Genomic DNA, 22,631 nt, shown 5'->3' with positions numbered 1-22,631 from the left:
ATCCGCCCTCGGTGAAAAATGTCGAAGGTATTTATCGTTTTTCAATCTTTCACGTTATGCAATTTTATAATCTAATTCCCAATTAAATTTCTGCCAAAGCCCGCGGAGAATCTGAAGCGGACTGCGTTCTTTTAAAGGAATTCATTAACGACGCAGAGAGTGATTTAACCGGGGAATGTTTGTCATGGAGTACGCGTTGCTTTGGATTAAAATAACAGATACAGGGAAACAGCGATAATATGTCGAGGCAGGAAGTCGCTTAAAAATGAAAGTGGAGAGATTCGAATTAAGCTGATAGAGTGAGGATAACAGATTATATATGGGCAACAGAGAAATAGTACGAACTGTATATTTCCTGCTCGCGCACAAAGAAGTTACTTCAAAGTTCAATTAGCAACGCGGAATTAGCGTCTTCCCCCGAGATAAGGGATTCACCCTCCGAGTTTTTTTTTCTACGGGGCATGGAAAATTTGCTCCAACTGGCGCGCGTAACAAAAGTTTCCAATTCGAAATACTTTAGATCCGCGCTATACCTACCAGCAGTTAGCGCGAAACTTGAAATCCGAGCTACTCGCCGCTCGTTCATGGGAATGAATTTAATCGTGTCACGAGTTTTATTCCCGAGCCAACTTTCGACGAGGAGGAAAGCGCCCTCGATCGCGCGCGGTTCTTCGAGCCGGCGCGAAGTGTCGAAGAGATGAGCACGACGTTTAGGAATTCGAGGGTCGAACTCGGCGCAGCGACGACGAGAGAACGTTCCAAATACTTGCCGGTCGTCGGCGTCGGCGTCCGTCGACGAAGAAGCTGCGTAGGTCGCTAAATTATGGAGCAACCGGGATAAAGGAGAGTCAGGGGAAATGAAGGGAGAGAAAAGAACGGCTGCTCGGCGTCGTATCGTTGACGCTGAATAATTCTCCGCGCGTTCAAAGGCTTTAATTCGCGATCGTCGTAGTGCAAAATTTTAGCTACTTCGCGGATCCGACGTTTTTCATGACGTGGCACTTTTCTCCGTGATTTTCCTTTGCGCTCAAGTTTTTAATTACTTTTGTGTGTAAATCGTGGTAAACAGAAAGAATGTAATAATATACAAACTTAACTAAGAATTTATTATAAAGACAGATTCACAAATACGTAATATGCATGTATGTAATAAGCATTCATATATGCAATATGAACGCTATCGTATTAATATATTGCTTAGCCTATCTATTTATTACACTTGTATATTAATTTCTTAAAGAAAATTTGATAAATTTAAAACGTCATTTTGCTACTCAAATAAAAAAAAAAAAAATATTTTACATATACATTAAATCGTACATTATACAATACAATTATATATACGCATTTAATACGTTTCAATCTTTTTACGAGTTGCAGATTGATAATATCCATTATTCGATTTTTTGGCAATTAATGAATAATAAAGACAGAATGACATCACAAGTGAGAATTATCGGAGTTTTGATGTAAATGGAAAGCAACTATATTATTTCAATATTTTTTAAATATTCAAATGTTATTCATTTCTTGGATAATTATCTTCTTCCACTTTTGCACAGTCTTCTCATTAATTATTCTGCACTTGATCTTATTAATTCTGTCCATTCTCGATGCATATCACGTGACATTAATCTTTGCTTTCTGTATATCTTTTATATGCTATTTTTTTCTGTTAATATTCGCGCGAGCGTATTTTCTTCTTTATTATCATACAATGTTTTAAGAGGATTATATGTTCTAAGAACATACACGTGCGATAAACTGCATTCTATGTTACTTGCTCTATGAGATGCGATGGGGAAAACGCTTGGGAAACCTCAAGGTTTCCCAAACCGACTCGCGGCGGCATCGCGTAATTATAAATCTAAGCGCGGTGTCAATTACTCGTAACCAGAGGCGATCGCTTCGCGAGAGAGGCGCTAACGAGTCGACGACTGCGAATCCTTTCGCGGCCTTGAATGCGACTCTTCTCCTCCGTCCTCGTCCCGACGCGTTGTTTGTACAGCGGCGCGTTATGCATTTGCCTCTGGGAGTGCCTCGTGTAAATAATGGAACGCGTCGGCGAAACGTTCGATCCTGCGCATTGGAAAGATGCGCCGAAACGCACGCGGTCGCAGGAGACCGCGCCTTCTCATCTCGAGTCTCGTTTCGCGACATCGCGAGACTCGGTAATCAGATTGATAACCGATCTCCCATCTCGCTCCAGCATAGGGTTTTTTTAATCCATTTGCCGATCTCGGATCCGCTTAAAATTCTCCCAAGATCTTCCAATTCTCTTTTTTCAAAATTTTCAAAGATCTCCAAAGATTTCCAAAGATCATGAGGATTAATTACTACAATATTAAACATTACAAATTAAACTGATTATTATTTTGGGTTGGCAATTATATTAATAATGTTATTAATTAACAACATTAATTTTTTACTCGATTTACTCAATTGGCCACTTCATTGATTATAACCGTTATGGCGTTTCGATTATTGGTTTTTCTCTATCGATTTTACTTTTGATGCTAGTGTAAGCATCCTTACTTAAATCACTATAAAGAATTTGTTGCGAAAAATATTACCCCAGCTAGGATTAGAACCTAGACCTTCCAATTCGACCATATGATTGTGAGGCATGTGATGATATTTATCGCAATTTAATTAGTTAAAAAAAACTTCTTGTTTTAAGACGTGAATAAATAATGTGATTGTGAATAATAACGTGGATAATAATGAGATCAACGGTGTAGATTAAAGAAAATCATTATTGTTAATTATTTACTAGTGAAGCAAAGTTTCTGATTAAGTTTTTGTTATTAGTGGTACACGTTATTATCGAAACACGTATCTCGTTATTGAAAGAGGACTCATCTTTCGTTATCCAGCCATCTGTTCACAACTTTCTTAAAATAACATTATATTTGAAACCGACGTTTCACTAAAAGTTTTTTTTTTGAATCATTTCTCTTTTCTCTCGACCTTTTTTCCTTTCATAATCGTTTTCGGGCATTTTCTCGGAAACTTCGACGCAGCAGGTAAACATCATTGTTTCCAATAGAGTATCTTAGGTTTAAAAAGATTATAAAATGTGTGGATACTTGGAGCATTTGAAGTATGCGGCCAATGCCCGGCTCGGGAAAAAGCGGAAGGAACCGAATAAAATATGTAGAAAACGAGCACCGTTCCACGCTTGATTTTATTGCTTATTCACCCCGTATGCTTCGTATCCCGCGCTCGACGAACGTGTTTAGGGTCGATCTCTCTACTATCGCGGAAGAGGTATCGCGAAGAAGTGAGCCCATAAAATCCGAGCGCGTTATCGCAAATTTCACGCCTCCTATCCGATTTAATCCTCGTACCTCCCCGTGATATTGTAAATTGGTCGATCGACAGACTCGTCGATTAACCGGTCGCTTCTTTGCGCCGTTTCCGTGATGTGGCTTAAGCCCGGTCTTATTTTTATAAGCATGTCCCTCGGTAAAATTACCTTTCCCGCGCGATTTGCGTTACACTTTCTTGTTCCCTCGTGGCTAAAGTTATTTATTTTCTGAAAAAATTGCTTTTTGACGAAAACAAGTAAGGAAAGAGGTTTTTGACACTTACGGTCTTAAAAACTTGATCGATGAAACCTTGCGTGTGAATAAATGTAATTATATTATGTCACAGAGTTATCGATAAATTATTTCCGTGTTGAGCTGTCCTGGACGACAGTCGTATGAAAATATGGCAATAATGCATGATGAAAATTTTACAATGCGACGCGATAGATGAGCTCATTTAACAAATCGAGAGAGAGATAGAGAGAAAGAGAGAGAGAGGGGATATACAACTCGTAGTTTGTGGAGCATACATTTGCACGTACGCGCGCACACGTGTAAGCACTCTCGCATTTCCGGCCGATTTGTAACGCGGAATAACGCGCTCGGCTGCTTGGCGCAAGGCTGCATTACCTACCTATCTTTGTATTTGCAAACACGCTGTCGAGACATAAACATCGGCCGTGCATACGCGTATGCGCGTGTGTGCGTGTATTGCCCACGGTGCAACGGTCGCCGGAGGGAGAGAGAAAGAGAGAGAGACGCGATAATTACGGAATGGCCGACTTACGTGCACTATCGACAATGTCAATACTTGAAAGGCATTTCAAGTCGATCATTATTCAAGATACTTCCGATTAGAGGAGAGAAGGAGTATCGATTCGAGAAAATATTAGTTTATCAATGTTCGCGCAGAGATGCAAAAATAATCTTCGATCATCTTCATTTTTCTCGAAGCTCGTGACCATCGGTAATTGGACCACTCGTTTTAAAAAGCATCTCACTCTAAAAATATTGAAAATCACAATACGTAAAATTTTAAAATGTATTTTTGCGTTTCTTAAAAATAAGGAATCTTTGAATGATTTAGAGGCAATGCCCTTTTTAGAGCAATCAATATGTCGTATCAGAAGTTAAATTGCAGATTATATTTATGTCTCAATGTTATATTTATGTCTCAGTATTTATTATCGGCAGCTTCGAGCGAAACTGCTTTAGATGATTAATATGTTTGATCGTAACATACTTATCAGATGTGTTAGACAATATCGGTAATGGTCCTATTACGAACGAGATTATAGTCTCGGCGGCAATAATTATCCTAGGCTATTGGTCCGGTCGGTGGCGAGTTGCCGCTTCCGCGGCATCGATTTACGAGATAAAACCCCACGTTCTCGAAGCGTATCGCGCTCTCTCGTTTCGAGACGAAGCAAAGTAGCTCGCTTCGCCAAGTGGATTACTTAATCGCTGTTTTGAATTTCATATTAGCGCTAATAGGCGTCCGATCGTTGGTTATTAAAAATTTATTAGTTCACGCATAGCCGGTTCTCTGAATCGTCAGACCGTTTATGTAAAACTCACTGGAGCTGAAGCTCGAAGCTCTTTGGACGAAACAATTAAATTATCGAAACGTCTCTTTATCGCAGTAGGAAAGCTGAACTAGAACGAGAATTCGTTATGCGTTATGTCGTCATTAATTGCACGTTTTTTCCATCTCCGATCAGAGACACGCTGTTTATCGAGGCGCACGACGGCGACAAGGCATCGAAAAGCATTGATTCGTGGTAAAAACCAACTTGTCTACTATTTTTTTATACGTATGCGTTCTGTATATACATACTCCTTCTACCTTGCTCGGGCCGTGACGTTTGCTTCTCTCTTTACTCCGATAACTCGACGATAAAGGCCGCGGCTGACAACCCATTTTGATAAAGGCCGTCCCGACTATCCGTCGGACATTGTTGTCGTCCTCGTCCTCCTCGTCGTTTGCAATTTCAGGAACTCAAAGCCGCCGCCGCGACTACCGCTGCCGCCGTCGTCGCCGCGCCCCGCAGTGCTCGAACCGTCGCAACTGAGCCAACAATCGAATTACATAGCGATACTATCGAGGCACAGGTTAATGGAAGAATCGTCGTCGACGTCGACGCAGCCATCGCGATCTTTTGATTAACGCGATCGATCTCGCTATCATCAGAGAAATCACTTTCCACATCGAGATCGACGGTCGATGTGCTCGGTGCATTCAGGGAAAAATGATGCGATCTATGAATTTTAATAAAGCTACTCGGATATGGAAATTTTAAGTTAAATAAGATTGTATTCCTTCGTTCTGATAATTTTCAAAATTTTCGGCACTTTATCAACGATCCGATACGTTAATTGGGCTTGGAAATATTACCGTTTCTCCAACGTACGAAATATATCCGACATTTGGAAATCTTTTTTATTCGTTTACCTCACACGAAGTAAAAATCCGACCGCGTTGCGCGGGAAAAATCATTAAGAATCCGGCGAGAACGTTATCGCGGGATCTACGGGTGATTCGCGGAAGAAAGACGACGCCGGTGGCGGTGGTGGTGGCGCGACGTGGCCGCTTTTTTGAGCGGTATTTCACCGCGGGAAAGAAACTCTAGTAAAGCTGCGAAATAGAGTGCAAAGGGACGGTTTATGAGAGAGAGACCGAGCGAGAGGGAGGAAAGAGAGAGAGCGATACGCGCGCGCACATGATGCCACGAAGCTATAATGGAACTGCCTGCCGTGGTGGCCGCTACTTTATTATCAATACTTTATCATCTGATATGAGGGAGGAAAATCGATACCTTTCGAATTTGCGGAACGAAAGTGCCGATACGTCGCGATGGGAAAATCGAATTAACGTCACTGCACGGTAATTTGATCGAAAGCCGGCTCGCGTCTGGCTGCGACTTTGCGTCTTTAGGGAATTAGCATGAAGCGGAGGACATAATGTAGAGAGCCGATTTTTGTTAATGCGAGATACATTTTAGGATGCTTACTGCGTCAATTGTTAGGACGACGAGAATCGCGAAGGATATAGACGAGATGAATGGTGAAAGCGTATTATAGCTTCAGCCGGTATTGATTCCGCACGAGATATTGCACCACGACAATTATGGATATTTTATTTATCTCAACCTTTCGCTCTCTCAACGACTATAGTATTTGCGAGCTGTCGTGCGCGGTGCGTGCAACTTTTTCTACACGCCGTCGGGGGGGATTCCCGCGTCTTTTTTTCCCGTCACGTTCGATGTACGTCGACTCCCGGGTTTTTTTTTCCTATCGCGCGGTATAACTCGTCTCCTTTCCCTCAATCGAACTAATGCAGATTGTCATGCGAAACTTCCGTGAAAAAAAAAGGGGGACGCGTCTCTTAGGCGGACGTTGTAATATTGTAGCGAGATTATGCGAACGACCCCGCGGAAGCGTTTCGACGCAGTAGTACTCGCGGCGGTTGCGTGCCGAATTATTTGATATTCCCTGATATTGTTCAGAAATCGATTATTTATATTTTACATGACACTTAATTTTCCCTTTAATAGTCTGAAGGGTATTGAGAAAAATAAAACGTATAATATGTAATACATTATACAGTCCTTTATATGAAAGAAAATTTATTCAATTAAATTGTTCGGTTTATTGAATACAAATTTTTTTCATAAAAGTACTAGTTTTTCTTTAATATGAGAAGACTGAATTTATGTTGATCAAAGAAAGCCACTTTAATTGTTAGCGCTTGTTTGACAGGCTTAAAAAATCTTCCGTGTTTCAGGTAGGAGATAATTCTGTATAGAAATTTTCGAGTAGATGATTAAGAACTTTTTCTCCCAGCAGGCGGTAAGTCAACAATTATGTCAATCGAGTCCCTTTCTCTTGTTCTGAGGAATTTTACTTCGGCCAGAATGATTTTTTTTTTTTTTTTTAGAATAATCCTCTGAAAGCCTTTTTGAAATTCAGTAGCCTTTTGCCGCACTTGAACTCATTCTTATGTTTTTTAACATAGACTTGAACGGTGTCTGAAATAATTCGAAAATCTTACCATGTCATGAACAAGCAAATAATCGATTAACGGATAATGGAGATTTTTCACGCTGAGAAGCTTCATTATTTCGTCGTGTAACGACAAGGTCGAGAACGAGACTTGACAGTGCAAAAATGGAAACTTGCCGATCGAAAATTCACATTTTCGATTAGAATTGTAAATAGTTTCGTAATAGATTACCCCTTCTTCGGCCAAGGCGTAGGCTGCGAAGGTCGATACGACGATGCTCCTGTAACCTTTAACTCATGGATGCAGGAGAGGAGAAGAGCATGATTGCAGCGGCACGTGGATTATCGTGTTCGCTTTCGAATGGGCGTCCCCGAAACATCGCGTCCCTTCGTCCGCCACCATGGGATCGATATGCGCTCCGTTTCGCTTCCGCCATCTCCTTCACTCTGCTCCTTATTACATAGTATATTACAACTTGATCGTAATTATCGCTTCCGCTCTTGCGCACGTTATTATTCACGTTGTCAGCAGTTCGCAGACTGCGAAGTTTGTTTCTGCGATAGAGGCGAATCTGTGTTTTCTAAAGGGAATTGTACATATTACAGCTTTGATGAAAGTGATTTATTTGTCGTAGGTGTATAATGTAAAATAAATTCGAGAAATACTTATTAAAATTCCATGTTGCTAAATAAAGAAATTCCGTAGTTTATCGCGCAGCGTGTGAAATATGATATCATGGAATATAATTATTTGCAGCTGTCTGAATGACTTCGTATATAGGTAATCTTTGCAAAAATATCTTGTCTTCGGCTTTTTCACGGCCTCCAAAAATTGTTTTGACAATTTTTCTTTATAAAGAAAGGGACTTAACCTCGGACTTAACAAAAACATGAAACGTTAGCCTGAGAGGGCACTGACATCTTTAAAAATAGAAAGAAAAGTGAGTTTATTTACAATGACACGTGTTGTTACTTTGTTCCTCTGTATCCTGACTTATGGATTAGTGACATACCTATATTGGCTTTACCATAGGCATGAGGTAGTCGAGAGAGGGGAGACGTTGTAGACGAATAGGAAGATCTCTACTTTGTCCTCGGGTACATTTGGTTCCCATTTTTTTTTGTCACTTCATACTGGGAATCTCGTTGGAGAGCATCTCCCCGGTAGGTCAAGTTTCCTTGTGTGTTTTAACAGTGTTGTGTTACATTGCATGGTGTCGATAATTATAGTCGGTAATTACATCCATCAAGTGTGTAACGCGTCGCCATGTCATTAATGTTTCCAGTCTAGAGATAAAAGACTGGACATGGAGTGGACATGGAAAGTTCGACCTATCCTCGAAACACGCTAGTACGTATCGCATTGTTTAATGTTTGAGTTAACACGCGTGTTTTAACAATCTGGTTTATACGTTATTTACTAGTACGTGCCCAGTTCGACTCTTGGTTAGAATATCGATTGGCAAATGAGTATTTTGCTGGATTTGTTTATAAATGTAGTCGGCGCGGTCAGGTGCTCGCGAGAAAACGCGTTTGCTCAATTGGTTAGTGTAGTGTATCGAGCTGCCGTCTTGGTAAGGGTACACGTTATAAGACCCACTAGAATACGCCAATTTGGCAATTTTTTATTTGCGAAAATTTTACTCTGAATTTTTCTTCTGTTTTTGATCTAGCTTTTGATCTACTTTTTTTTTATCTCTTTTTGATCTACCTCTGATCTATCTTCGTTCTCCTGCCCGTCGAAGATTTTATTCTTCTCGAATGCAAGTCAATCGAATTTGAGTATTCCTTACTAAACCGAGAATATTTTCTCTTGTCATCTTTTGTCTTTTTCACTCAAGTTTTTCACTCGCGAACTGTATTTTGCTATTTCTGAAACTGTCAATTTCCGACTTTATTTCGCGGGAAATGTATCTCCGTCGTATATCACTGTCAACGACGTGCAGCAATCAATAGGTCTGTTAATCAGGTAACAAAAATATAACACGGAAACAATGGGTATCTGTTCTAATCGCGTAAAGCGTATAAACTACGTGTAGCGCGAGAAAATCAATAACTTCCAACGTAACGTTGTATTCTCGCGAAATCTCGAAATGGCGAGGCGATCTTTGCAGCAGTCACCAACGCTCTTAATTTTCTGACAAAAGCAATAGAGACGCGTTCGACGCGATCGCCTGTGCTTTTTCCAGGCAAAAACTCGGAATGCTCGAAAGGTCCTGTGAATGCAACGGCTTTTTCTCGTAATTCTTTTGACAGTCGCGACTCGCGATGTGCGACACGATGCATAATGTTTTAATTGGATCGACTGTTCAATATGAATTGATACGATGTAGCGTCGCGTACATATTGCATTCGAGGAGGAAGCGAATCAGATGCTTATCTTTTCATTAGTATTTCGATTAATCTGAAATACTCGGAGTCTCGTCCGTCATTAAATTATTATTAATTATTTTGGAAATTTAAAAAAATATTTAAATATTTGTGTAAGAATCAGATTATATTCAATTAGTTTTTCTATTATTAATTACATTAACGTAGTTATTTATTGCTGTACTCTGCAAAAAATAGTTAATGCATACGCGAGTGGGCGATTTTGCAGAAAACTGATTATTAAATTCCGACACCGAATGTCGTTTTTAATATTACTGGCAGGCTGTCAAGTTATAAGTAGGCTAGCTGATGCTTTGATTTTGTAAGGAAGATCTCTTTTTCCCCCTACGACGGGCGAAATAAGCCTCGAAATTTGCATCCCCCTTGAAATAAACTCGTTAGAACCGTGACTCGAATTCTGTGTAAACCGAAGCACGTTTTCTAGATTCTATTTGCTCGTAACTGAAATCCGATTATCCGCGTGAGGCCGCAAATGCTCGGAACTTAAGAATTTAGATTCACCATCCGATTGGATACATAGGATCTAAATGAAAGAGGAACGTTTTCGCGAAATGTTTGTCGAGATTGCCACAAAGCATATTTATTTTTTGTCTTTTTATATTATTATTTATTACTATTAGCTGTTAAAACATTTTTTTCTTTAATATTTTGATGTTACTATATTGCATATATTATTTTTAATTTTTTATTCTAATGCAAAAACTTCTTTTTTATGATGTTTTCTTTAATATTGAAATTTTGTTTCCAAAGCTACTATTTTATTATAACTATTGGTGTAATTTGAGATGTTAACTCTGCTGAAAAAGAGTTCGGCCTTTCGAACGTTTTTTTAGTTCTTCTGTTTTTGTATGTTTGACGTTTAAGAAATTGCAGGTTGCTCAATGACATATAATTAATTATTCTTTTCTTCAGGTCAATGCGGAAATTGACCATCTAAGATTGAGAGAAATTATATTTCTTAGCAATAGTTAATAGTGTATTCTTATAACTTTCTGTCTTCCCCCTTTTTTCATAATAGAATAATTTATAACAAGAACACAGGTAGAAAAATTGGCGGTATTTGAGATGTTGACTCCGATGACAAAGGGGTTCGGCTTTTGTTCTGTTTTTTTTTTTATGTTGGATGTATGAGAAATTGCAGGTTGCTCAATGACATATAATTAATTGTTCTTACCTTTGGGTCGGAATTTTCTTTGCGGAAATTGACAATTTAAGACCGAGGGAAATTGCTCGAAAAACCTATATAAGCCATTTTACTTTTAAGCATAAGCGAGGGATGCAAATGGCTAATTAATTTTGATATATTTTACATAGTAACGGCAATTTTTAACAATGAATATCAGCTCATCATTCGTAGAAATGTTACGAGTTTGAAGTCGAATTTCGTCTTGCTTTTATGAATAAATTTTTATTATTATTTATCTTTCCTCGAATCATTTTTGACATTATTGTTAATTAACTGACTAGCAATGACCGGCTATAGGAGAAACCATAAGGTTTAAAGCGCAGTAATAAATTTCAATGATTTATCTCTTTTGCTTGGAGCACTTCGAGACAGGAAAGAATTATTAAGATAAGATACCTCTACTATCGTACAAAACAGCAGACTAAATCAACATTGTTACACGAATTCTTTGAATACGTAGAGCACTACTTCCGTACAGGTTTTATTCTCTTGTAAAATTTTTCGTTTTCAAAAAGTAGATTTTACTTATTCCATTTATTTTTGTCTCTATTGGAATACGATACTAGCTTGCGTGTTGTTTCTATTGTGGCTTGTTTGTAAAATGTCTTGTTGATAGAAGATTTAATAATAATCTCACTAAGTAGTCGCGACGTATTGACCACGCTCATGTCTCTCTTGTGGAAATTGCGTGCTCCTTAGGATTATCTTGGGGAGTTCCGCGCGGAAGATCTCAAGGCCGAATTAAGTGCGAGTAAAGGCCACTAAGCCGGTCAATTATTATCTTTACGAGGAATCTCGACGCTCATCAAATAACAACCCGACGATTCGAATACAAAGAAAGGGAAATATCCATCTCCGCTTGATATCCAGCGATAATATTATTGCCTCTGTTCTCTCGTGCGAGTTTCCGTTTTCCCCCATTTTCTCCCGATGTGCAGGCGATGCCCATCGGCGAATCGTGCAAACGATCTCTCGTTTCATTTGACTAGTCTGTATTATTATGTTTCGAGTGATACAGCCATCGTGGTAGCGAACCGGAGGGTCCGAGGAAATAGAAAAGAAAATCAACAGGAAAATAGGCGAGAGCGTCGCGACGTTTATATGAGAGGCGCAACAGTTTGGTCTTAGGAGGCTTATTACGGTCATTTAAGTCTCCTTCGATCGATTTTAAATATGAACGTACGAAGGAAAAGCTGCTCCCGCGATATTCTTAGCATTGATATTTAGTTTCATGATGCATCCTTGATGTCGCATGGCAAAATAAAAATTAGAAACGGTTATCAGATAGAAGAATTTTTGCGTTTAAGGATACATCTATATGAAAATCAGGAGTTGAAGTAATCCCCACGGAGCCTTTCTCCAGTTTCTTAATAGGTTCGTAAAAAAATTTTCTTATAAGTTTGGAATTATAACGCTATATCGACATGAAAGAAATATTTTCCGGTTTGTGTATGTGGTGCATCAGGTAAATGTTCTATCTACTAATAGTATTTTTATATTGTGAAATAAAATATTTTTTTAATTGAGATAGATTTAATAAAAATTGTATAGAATTGTAATTTTTACTTGGAATAAAATGATTGTTTAATTATATTATTATTAGAAAAAATACAACTTTTATTAAAATTTGTAAAAAAAATTTAAATATTTATTGAAGATTTATAGATAACTTTGTATAAATAGTTGATAATGTTATATAAATATTCCAGAAAAAGTTACGAAATCGGTTTTAATACATATAGGAGTAACTTTTATGGAGCGTAACTTTCAAAGTTAACTCTTTTGTTTGAGCAATAATGAAAATTACGCATATTTATATCCTATGTATATCGGATTTACATTAATCAAATGTAACACGGCGCGCGAAGGATCTCTTTATTTTCAATTATTATGATATTACATGAAATGTGTAGAGGAATGTTACAAGCATTTTGACAATCGTCATTCAGGTTAATCGATTTCTAGTTAGGTCTTGATGGTTCACCTCTGAGTACTCTGAGCAATCTATTGCGCACCCGTTTCCCCCTTTCCGTCTCACTAATCTCCAAACTGGAACACTTGTTATCGAGAAAGAGGTTCTCTTTAGCGTTTCAGAAACCTATTCGTCGTGCTTTCAGGCAGCTCGCTGATCGCGACGACAGTTTAGAAACAAGTGGCCTTTAATCAACTTTTCAGCACCGTATGTACTTTGTATACGCAAAACGAACGTTTCACATAGTGTCGCGTGTACGTTGTCCGTACATCTATATGTCAGGTAAAATATGGAAATAAAACGCGCTCGAGATCTTTCATTAAATTTCAACGCGACGGATTAACAAGATTGCAAGACACTGAAATAATTACTTTTCGCTTAAGATGCATCGCATTATGGGTGCACGCACGTGCCTCGTGCGAGCCTTTGTCAGGTGAATTAATAAATAATTAATTATCAATAGCCGTGTAACCAAGGATGACTAGGTACTCGGTAGATTCAAAGCGATATTACGCAAGGGGATCGTCGATGTAATGAGAAAACTTATCCTTTTCTGTCGTTGACGTTGACGTAGACGTATTCATTTATTTCTACGGCGATATTGTACGATACTTCTATTTTCTAATCTATTAATTTATTCATTAATGCACGTTAGATAATGCCGATTTTTTTTAAATATGCGCATGATTCTACGTTCTACGACATCAATTATTCAGACCATTATTCATTGTAAGAGCTCTTTTGAAAAGAATTTCGATGTTATAAATTTATATCTTATCTGGTATTCTTTTTCTTTGCTTTAATCATTAGGAAAATACCGTTTATTTGAACGATGGCAATAAATTACACGATTCTATCGATCTTTCTATTTCCGCGATACACGCAACTCCGGTAGTTTAGCCCTAACTCCGTTGCCGTTATAGCAACGAAAAATATTACTTAATAATGAAAGGTATCAAAGAAACGGGCACGTTTGCCACGGGTACGTAATAGCGTAGCTTGTGTTAGTTTATCCTCCGGGTAGAGTTATGCTCGGTGCTGGCTCCCGTAACTCGTTCATCGTTCCGAGTGGGACGACGATCGCCGCCCGACAAAAAGCTCGAGGAGGCTCGATTTTAATTAACCGCCTTGAAGAATCGCTCGTTCCGCGTCCGCGAGGGGGGCACGTGTGGCGTGCATCATGTGGGGTGGCGCGACGCGCAGCACGTGTGAGTGCAGCGAATGAATGCACTTAGCCGTAAAACTGGCCCCCCGAGCTCGTTTCTACGCTCAGCTCGTGCTGGGCAGCGGGAGCGCGGCGAGCTCTCGCACCCGCCGGGCGATACTGTGGCCGATAAAGCAACCAACGCCATTATAAATATATAGTGTCGTTAACGTACGTATGTTGCGCCGATAACGCGATAACCCGTAAATAGCCCGCGCAAGCGTCGGCGGCGCTCGGGGGTGGAAAAGCACCCCGTTGGCATTACGGCGGCGGATTGCCTTTCTCTCTCTTTTCTCTCCTCTTCTTCACCGCGGTATGAAAAAGAAGTTGCGCGTGTTGCGTTTTACGTGCGGAAACACGCGGTAATTCTCGACTCGGCTACAGGCAAAACGATACACGGTGTATGTAACTATGTACACGTATAACGAATACGCTATTCTGTCATAATACACATGCGCCTCTCTCTTTACGATGCACCTCGCATATTGCAACGGATAATACCGCGAGTACATAATTTTCTTTCCTCATATTTGCTGTAATCTCTTATCACGCATCGACAAGAAAACATGCTCGAGCTGGGGCGCGATTTTAATCTACGTTCTAAGAGATTAATCGGGGAATTAATTTCTAGTTTTCTTTTTCAAGTCACACACACACACATGTGTTTATGAACTTATCATGAGTTTTCCGTAACTTGATAAAGCAACCTCAGTTTTTTTAAACATGGATTGAGAAACGAGCTCTTCAAGATTGTTAGAGGGAAGCTTTTCCTAATTGCATATACATCGTTATAAATAATACCTATTTGTCAAAGCATACACACATGAAATATAACAATCTTTTCCCGAGTTGGCAATTAGAATTAAAAAATATTTTTGAATTTTAATGTGTAGATATTTTTATCTTATTATTATTCTATTGTAGTTTTAAAAAAATGGGTCACAACAGTAATACACAAAGGAAATAATACGTAGATTAAATTAAATCGAATAATTTGCATTGAATACAACTGCAGCAATGCGCGCGGATATATAATTATTTCTGCGTCTCCCGTCTCAGGTTTTGTACGTAATTAACTCCTTCCGCGAAACGAGCTAAACCGGGCGTCGTCGGCATGAAAAGGTTCGGTCTGTCCCTGGAGCATAAACAAGATGGGGTTGTGTCTCGTGTATATTCAGCGACGGTGTGCGGTGTTAACCCTTGTTGTAATTTATAAAATAAGAGGCCGCGCGGTTGTCGCGGCTTCCAACTTGCTTGAGCTCGCCGCCACCGCGAACAAATTTGCCGGCTATATATTTGCAAATTATTATCGACCTCTCTTGCGCGCAACGAGGAAACAACACGTTGCGAAAAGTGCACGTAAATGCGCCGACACCGCTTTCCGCGATGCGAGGCAGTATCTCAATAAAGGATATTATATCCGTTGCTCGGGTTTTTCTCTCTCGCGCGCGCGCGCGCGCGTCATGCAATAAACATGCTAATATAATATATCATGTACTTTTTATTATTCAGAATTTCTTTAGACCGGTAATTGTTTAGAGAATACGTGTTAAGCGTATTACATTTATTGAAAGACACTCTAAAAGCTAAACTACTGAATATTTATTATTTAAAATAGTCAATATTAAATTTCCTTCTTTTACTTCAATAAGGATATATTTGTTCAATTTTTTCCCTGTATTTTTGCGACGAAAAGACACTTACAGCTTAGTTTAGATACGACTATATGGTGAAATTTACATTTCAAAAATATTCTGTCGAGCGACTGAAAATCATTCGATATGTATCTTTCTGTCTCGCGATTTTCGTAGAATTTCTGCGACGTGCCTGACAAGCCAAACCCGTATCTAAGATTTATATTATTTAACGTGGCGATTTTTGGTCGACAGTGCAGCCTGCAGCCTGGCACTAACAATTCCGCCGCAATAAATCATAACGGAATGACGGATCGATCAAGTCGACGTCAGTTAAAATCGTACGCTTCTAACAGCGAAGCTCGGTCGTTTTCGCTTTATCGGTCGGCATAAGCGTCCGCACACGCGCCGAAACATAACTTACTGCACATCCGTTCGACGAACCGTTCCGCTTAATGGAGGAGAAAGTCATTTTCGACTTTGGTGCATCCTGCGTTACGACACTGCTCCATCTTGCAAAACTAATCGACATGCCTTTTTGGCACGCGGAAACGTCTCTTTGCCGTCTAAACTAAATAGAATGAGCCAAAAATACGATTCATTGTACTTTCTAAAGTAGGTACGAACATTACATTAACAGATTTCAAGTGATTTTCTCATTATATCTCCATTAATTATTTTCCGAAATCTTGCTCTTTTCGTAGTGCTAAAAAATTCATTTTTAAAGCAATAGTTTGCAAAATTTTTTTAAAGAGATATCTATTTTATTCCAAACCTTGTATCTTTATGCATTTATGATACACGTTATAAAAATTTATATAGATTTTTTAATCTTCGAAATTATATATGTATTGATCCATATTTATATAATTTTAATGTTTTGATTGTTTATTACAGAACATTAAACATTTATAATTATAAATATCCATTGGAAAGATTTGTTATTGGCGATACTTATGACAATTCAAATTTAGAAAGTAACGATCATTTATTTGTTCGACTGTTTCCCATTTTAGAAACAAGTTCTCCGGCTTCCGTCGAAATCCGAACACGCGCTACTTTAGGCGGGATCATAGTAATTTCGCGATAATTACGGAGGAGTATCGTTAGTTTCCCCAAGACTGTCGGTTGAACTCGACGCAGGAACTTTCCTCGGGATTCATCGCGATAAACCAGCGTAAAATCTCAACTCATCCAATTCCGCAGTGGCCCATAAAACTTGCTCCCGTCGACCTATTATACAGCGCGCCCCGAGAAGTATATCGGCGATATTTCGCGGGGGCTTTAGCGTCGACAGGGACGAGAAATTTTATATACGCATTGCCGGTGGCGTCCTCGCCTAAGCTCTCGCTAACGTAAGAGGCCATTCTGCTTGTACCTCGCGAAGGAGTCGCGGGGTGTCACGGGGGTGAGGTAGAGAAGGAGTGCACGCGCGCGATGGGTGGGGTAGCTGGTCTTATCTGGGGCATTGGAACACAACCACACGCCTGTAGCTTCTTACCGGCGCAAAACTGCATCCTGTAGAGTCCTAGAGTTGCAACAAAAGTGGACACCGCGACGCGCCAGCTTGCGCGAACCGATCGGAAAACTTGCCGCGATTATAGGCGCACGAACTCTCGGCAAGAGTGCTCTTTCTGCTCGCGGATGTCATAATGCGTCATTATGCGGTCGCGCTAATCGTCCGCGAGTTTTCATATAATCGTATATTGGATGCCTGCTGAAGAAATAATTATCTTTTTCTCTCGTGGATTTGTAATAAACCGTAGTCTTTCTCTTTGATTGTTTGTCTAATCTTTAATCTTTACTTAATAATTATAAATATATGTATATTTGAGTTGAGAGTGAGAGTTAACCACATCGCTTATAATGCTGAAACGCTAAGTAATGCAAGCAGCAATATCGAAGGAAAGAATCTTCTAAATCTATTTGCAAAGAGCGTCCCTGAAAAAAAATTGCGAAGTTTTTGCGATGCTCTGTGTGTATATATATGTAATCATTCGGCCATGTTACACATTTCATCTAAATCGATCGGATAAATTGCGTAATTTTGATATTGAATCATTATCTCTGGATGTTTTTTTTACGTAATCGCTCGCGATCGAGGCTTGTACAAATGTTGTTATTATCGTTATCAGGCGCGTTGCCGTATCAAAATTGTCTCATCTGGCGATCTCGAGTATACGCCGTTGTGTTTTGTCAAATCAGCTGGCTAGTTACGTCCAAGGCCGAAGGCAGGGAGATATAAATCGCTGTAGAAACCGCCGCCGCGTTCAAGCGAGGTGGAAAATGAGATTCGTCCCGCTCTCGCGCGGCGCGTAGATAAAAATAATCCACTGACTAAGATCTAGGTTTCGGCGGCTCTATTATTACCTCGAGTCTTACCATCGGCGGCAGAAAGAAATCACGCGTGCCGTTTACGTGGAAGCGCTTCTTCTCGTGAAAATGACTCAAAGATGAATCCTATAAAGGGATAACATTCGCGCGTCTCTTGCGAATTGCATATTTCTCTTCGTTTATTTGTGAAAGTCGGTCATCCCGCCTGGCGAAAACAACTGAGAAATGCAGACCCCGAAGGTCTGTTGAATTATTAGTTAACGATAGATACTAAAAATGATACTCTGACAACGACTCATACGAACTTAATCACTGTAAGAGCAATTAAATGAAATATATTTTCAATCTCTCTACTCGAAATGTATTTGTATCTCCGAATACTTTGATTTAAAACTTGCAAGTTAAATTTAAAATGTGTGGGAAGAGCCAAATGTGCCTAATTATATTTTGTTTTCATGTACATGTCAAATATGTTTCTGACGAGTTTATGTTAATTAGTATTAATTGCATTTGCTCGAGAGAATCGTATAGATTGAAAACATTATGAGTTAACGAGGGAAATTATTAAAAATTTTGTATGTACAAAGAATTGATTTATTAATTGAATAATAACAGATTAACACATGAACTTGACATAAAACGATTAAATAAAAAAAAAACACGAAAAATTTCGACACGGATGTTCGATACATAGAAACCCGCGATGGTGAGAGCTGACGGGCAAAATGTTTGGCGAAAATATTCAGCGCGTTTCCGAAACTCGCGAAATTCATTGCGGTCGAAAATTTTTTCCGCTGCCAGAAACGGGTTTATTCCAGGCCGTAATTGCGGCAAGGAGAAACGATCCTCGTTTTGGTCGGCTCCTTTATTCGCGACGTTGAATTTATTCCGCAGCCCCGCGCATTTTCCACAGATACCGAGAACATGGCGTAAATTATCTCTCCTGTTTCGCGCTGCGAATTTCCATAAAGTCGCGGCTGTTTCACATATTTATTTCATGTATTTTTATTGGTAGCACGTATTGTATCTCCAATGGTAGTGTAATTCTACTAAAAGCTTCTAATATTTATTCGCCCGACTAATTACCGGCCGCAACTACTACTATTTTACAAAGAGGACTCAATTACAACATGATTTTATACTGATCTTTTCGAAGACTATTTTCTCACATTTGAAATGGATAATTGTTTATCTGTGATTTTTTTACACAATTCTAAAACTAATTAAATTAATACTACTAAACTAAATAATAAACAATATTGCAGCAGTTTTACTTTGAAATAAATGTTCAATGGAAATCTTATCGCATGCAAACATAAGAATTTAACACTATATTTAAAATATATTTAAATATACACTATATTTAAAATATATTTTTATTGAATTTAATAATTTAAATGTATCAGGTATATCGAAATACCTGACGGAAATGCCGCTGATGAGAATAAATTTTATCACGATACCGAGAAGCTTGAACGTTCAGTAGACCTTTAGCGCCCTAAAAAAAAGCGACGTGCCATTTTCCTTGCTGTCGCCGCATTTATCGTTAGCATTTAACTTTGCGACTTAATAGCGTAAGAAATAATTGTCGCTTTAAAAATGTTTAAGCACCCCCGCGATTCAGTAATTATTTCGACAAGATGACGAATAGATCGCAGCGGCCGCCGATTAATTCACGGAGATATGATTTTCACGATTTTCCCTTTTTCTTTTCTTGCATGAACGCGGATTTGCATTTCCCCGTAATCGTTGTTTAATTCCGTGACGCAATACCTTCGATATAATGGCTTCGAAAATTTTTCCACGGCTCGCGTATTTTTACAGATCACCTTTTTTTGTTATTCTCTGTCGTTCTTCCTAATAATTAAAGTCTTTTAATCAATTGACGACTATTACCAATGGCTTGTTGGAATCTATATATGTTTTATTCAGATATAAATTTTACATATTAGAGGTACTTTATATAACAGAAAAAATGAGAGAAGCTGATTTATCAAATTATGCAAAACGTGGTATATCATTTTTATCTACAAAAAGAGTAGATAATTGAGTGATTAATTACTAAGTTTAAATAAATGCAAATTATTTCTTAACAATGAAAATAGTTTTGCGGGGAAAAGGCCACTAATTTTGAGAAAGAATTATAATGGGTATAATTTTCGTGTCGTGGACGGGTGACACGATCAATTCTACCGTGGTACAACTTTGCTCGTCGCTTGTCATCGGAGCCGTACAACCTGATAAAGACCATTATCTCGCAACATTGCTGCTCTTTATCTACATAGAAAGAGAGAGAGAGAGAGAGAGGGGGGACTTTATTTTGTTTCTTTCTTGGCGACAGACAGGCGATAATTTGAAGCGTTATTGTCTCCCCTTAATAGATAACAAGCGCGATAAATCAGGAAGTTACTCGAGAGACGAATACTGTTCATCCCCTTTTTCTTTTATCTTGACTTCTCACACAGTTTTCACATTTTCTGCAGTTAACAATGTAGAGACGAAGAATGCGAAGAACGAACAGTCATTGATTGCTAAGCATGCCATAAATTGATATATAATTTAAATTCTAGAATAACAACTATAAAAATATTTTAAGTAGAATAATTCAAAGAATATTTTACATTAATGATGTTCAATTAGTGATAAATGAAAACACAAATAATCCAATTTAATAATAAATTTTATTTTCTCTTGTGCCTAATATACATACGTATAAATATAATATTTGCAGAATAAAATTAAACGTTATTTTTTAATTACTTGTGAATTATCACAATTGGCTATTCGTGATGAGAGAAGTTTGAGAAACATTGATCCGCACAGTATTCTATATCGATATAGATTGCTGTTATTTATTTTAGACCCGTTATTTATGAACGCGTATAGTGATTTCTAATTTAACGAGACAAAACGTTGTATTTTGCAGTAATTACTTAATTACAAAATGCCGTCTATACTTAAAGATAAAACTTGGACGCGAAGGTTAAGATGATACAGCGCGGAGCGGCGGTCCAGGGGCATAATCGATTACTCGAGATAATAACGGAGCGGCGCGGCGGATGGCGGTCAAGGAAAAGTAAACGGAAGTCGCCGAAGAGAAAAGACAAACAGATCTGGGATCTTTTTCTTTTCCCCTTTCTTTGTCCTGGTTTCCGCTCTCTTGAGAACAACAGAAAAGTCGCGTTCCGAGTTTAGTTCGAGAGAAGAAATATTTTCAAGTAGAGGGTTTGAATTAAAATAGTAAAGTAAATGAAAAATTAATATTATTCACATTATTGTAAAAATTTAACATTATTATAACATAAATCGTAATCGATACTCATAAGGTAGGTACTGATGCATATTAATGACAACGAATATAGGCGGGCGTTAAACAAAAGCAAACACGATCGATCCTTTCTCTCCCTCGAATTTCTCCCTCCTTCTCTCACTTCCGCCCTTTCGGCGAAACGGACAACGGCGAAAGCCGCGGCGTAGGTCAGGGCATCAGCCAGTCACTGAACGGACTCTGGCGGTTGTTGCGATTGTCAGCGCGAGAGATCGAGCCGAACGGTGGAACCGGCGCGGTGGGATTTCCTCGGCACGCCAATTTAGCGAAGTGATTGACAGACGGCGGCGGCTTGATGGCGTTTGACTTCAAACTCGTCCGGTAGTATATCAGCAGCGATGAGTTACTTCGACCGAATGATTTCCACTCGAACCGCCTTGAACTGCCGTCAGCGTTCGTTCGACTGTTGCATATCGCGATAAAATTCCCGACTATCTCTCCTCATTATTCATTAGCAATTATCGCTGGAAAATATATGTGACTTAAGCGATTGTTACACACGCAATATGTGTGATGTAGATAATTAGAAAAAAATGTTGCAAGAGCATTCTTATCGTTGGTTATGCGAAAAATCGAACAATCGCGTCGAGATAGTATTAAAAGATCGAAGATAAAATCTCTATGTCGACTTATAATAGGTCGGCTAGACGTGTGAAAAATTTGCAACTCGAAGACTCGACACAAAAGAGACGACCAGCATTTTTGTTTCACACGATCCAAATCGGTCTGTATGCAGGTCCAGTTTTATGAATTCAAATTTAGTCAACCGTTTATCCGATGTGAAAGAAGCCGCAACTACACTTTTAGTCTCATATTTTATATTTTATATTTGGATTGGAAATACATAAAATATATTTGAAACAGAATAAGGATCGATAGAAATTGAACAATATTATGTCGCGTTTTAAAAATAACTATTAAAATAATAAAATAACAAATCTGTACGAATGGAAAGAATCTAAAGAGAAGTATGGGAAAGAAGGTTGCTATTTATGATTTATGGTCAAAGTAAACGAGGCGAGTATTTTAGAACAGATATAAGTTATTAATTTTTTCGAAACAAGTGAATATCCCGAGATTTGTAGTTATAACACTCACAGCTCTTTTACGTCGAGTCTTAATCAAATAGATTAGATCGAATTCGGAGAATCTAGCCGACGCGTCACTTTTAGGGAATACAAGCCATTTTCAGGTACTCCTGTCGTCCGATTCACGCCTACAATGTAACGGCGATTGTTACATTTTCGCATTCGCTGTGTGCGGGACCGC

The 22,631-nt window shown here is 38.8% G+C and overlaps 1 protein-coding gene across 3 annotated transcripts in view; it reads left to right on the top strand.

The window, feature by feature from the left end:
- The window catches only part of LOC112466007 (AF4/FMR2 family member 4), a 191,006-nt gene that overhangs the window by 43,351 nt on the left and 125,024 nt on the right, over window positions 1-22,631 (top strand). The window lies entirely within an intron of this gene.

This window comes from Temnothorax curvispinosus, unplaced genomic scaffold (genome assembly GCF_003070985.1).
Source record: "Temnothorax curvispinosus isolate PA1 unplaced genomic scaffold, ASM307098v1 QBEX01015766.1, whole genome shotgun sequence".
Lineage (NCBI taxonomy): Eukaryota > Metazoa > Arthropoda > Insecta > Hymenoptera > Formicidae > Temnothorax > Temnothorax curvispinosus.
Note: the sequence above shows the minus strand (reverse complement) of the source record. Positions and strands in the feature narration are given on the sequence as shown.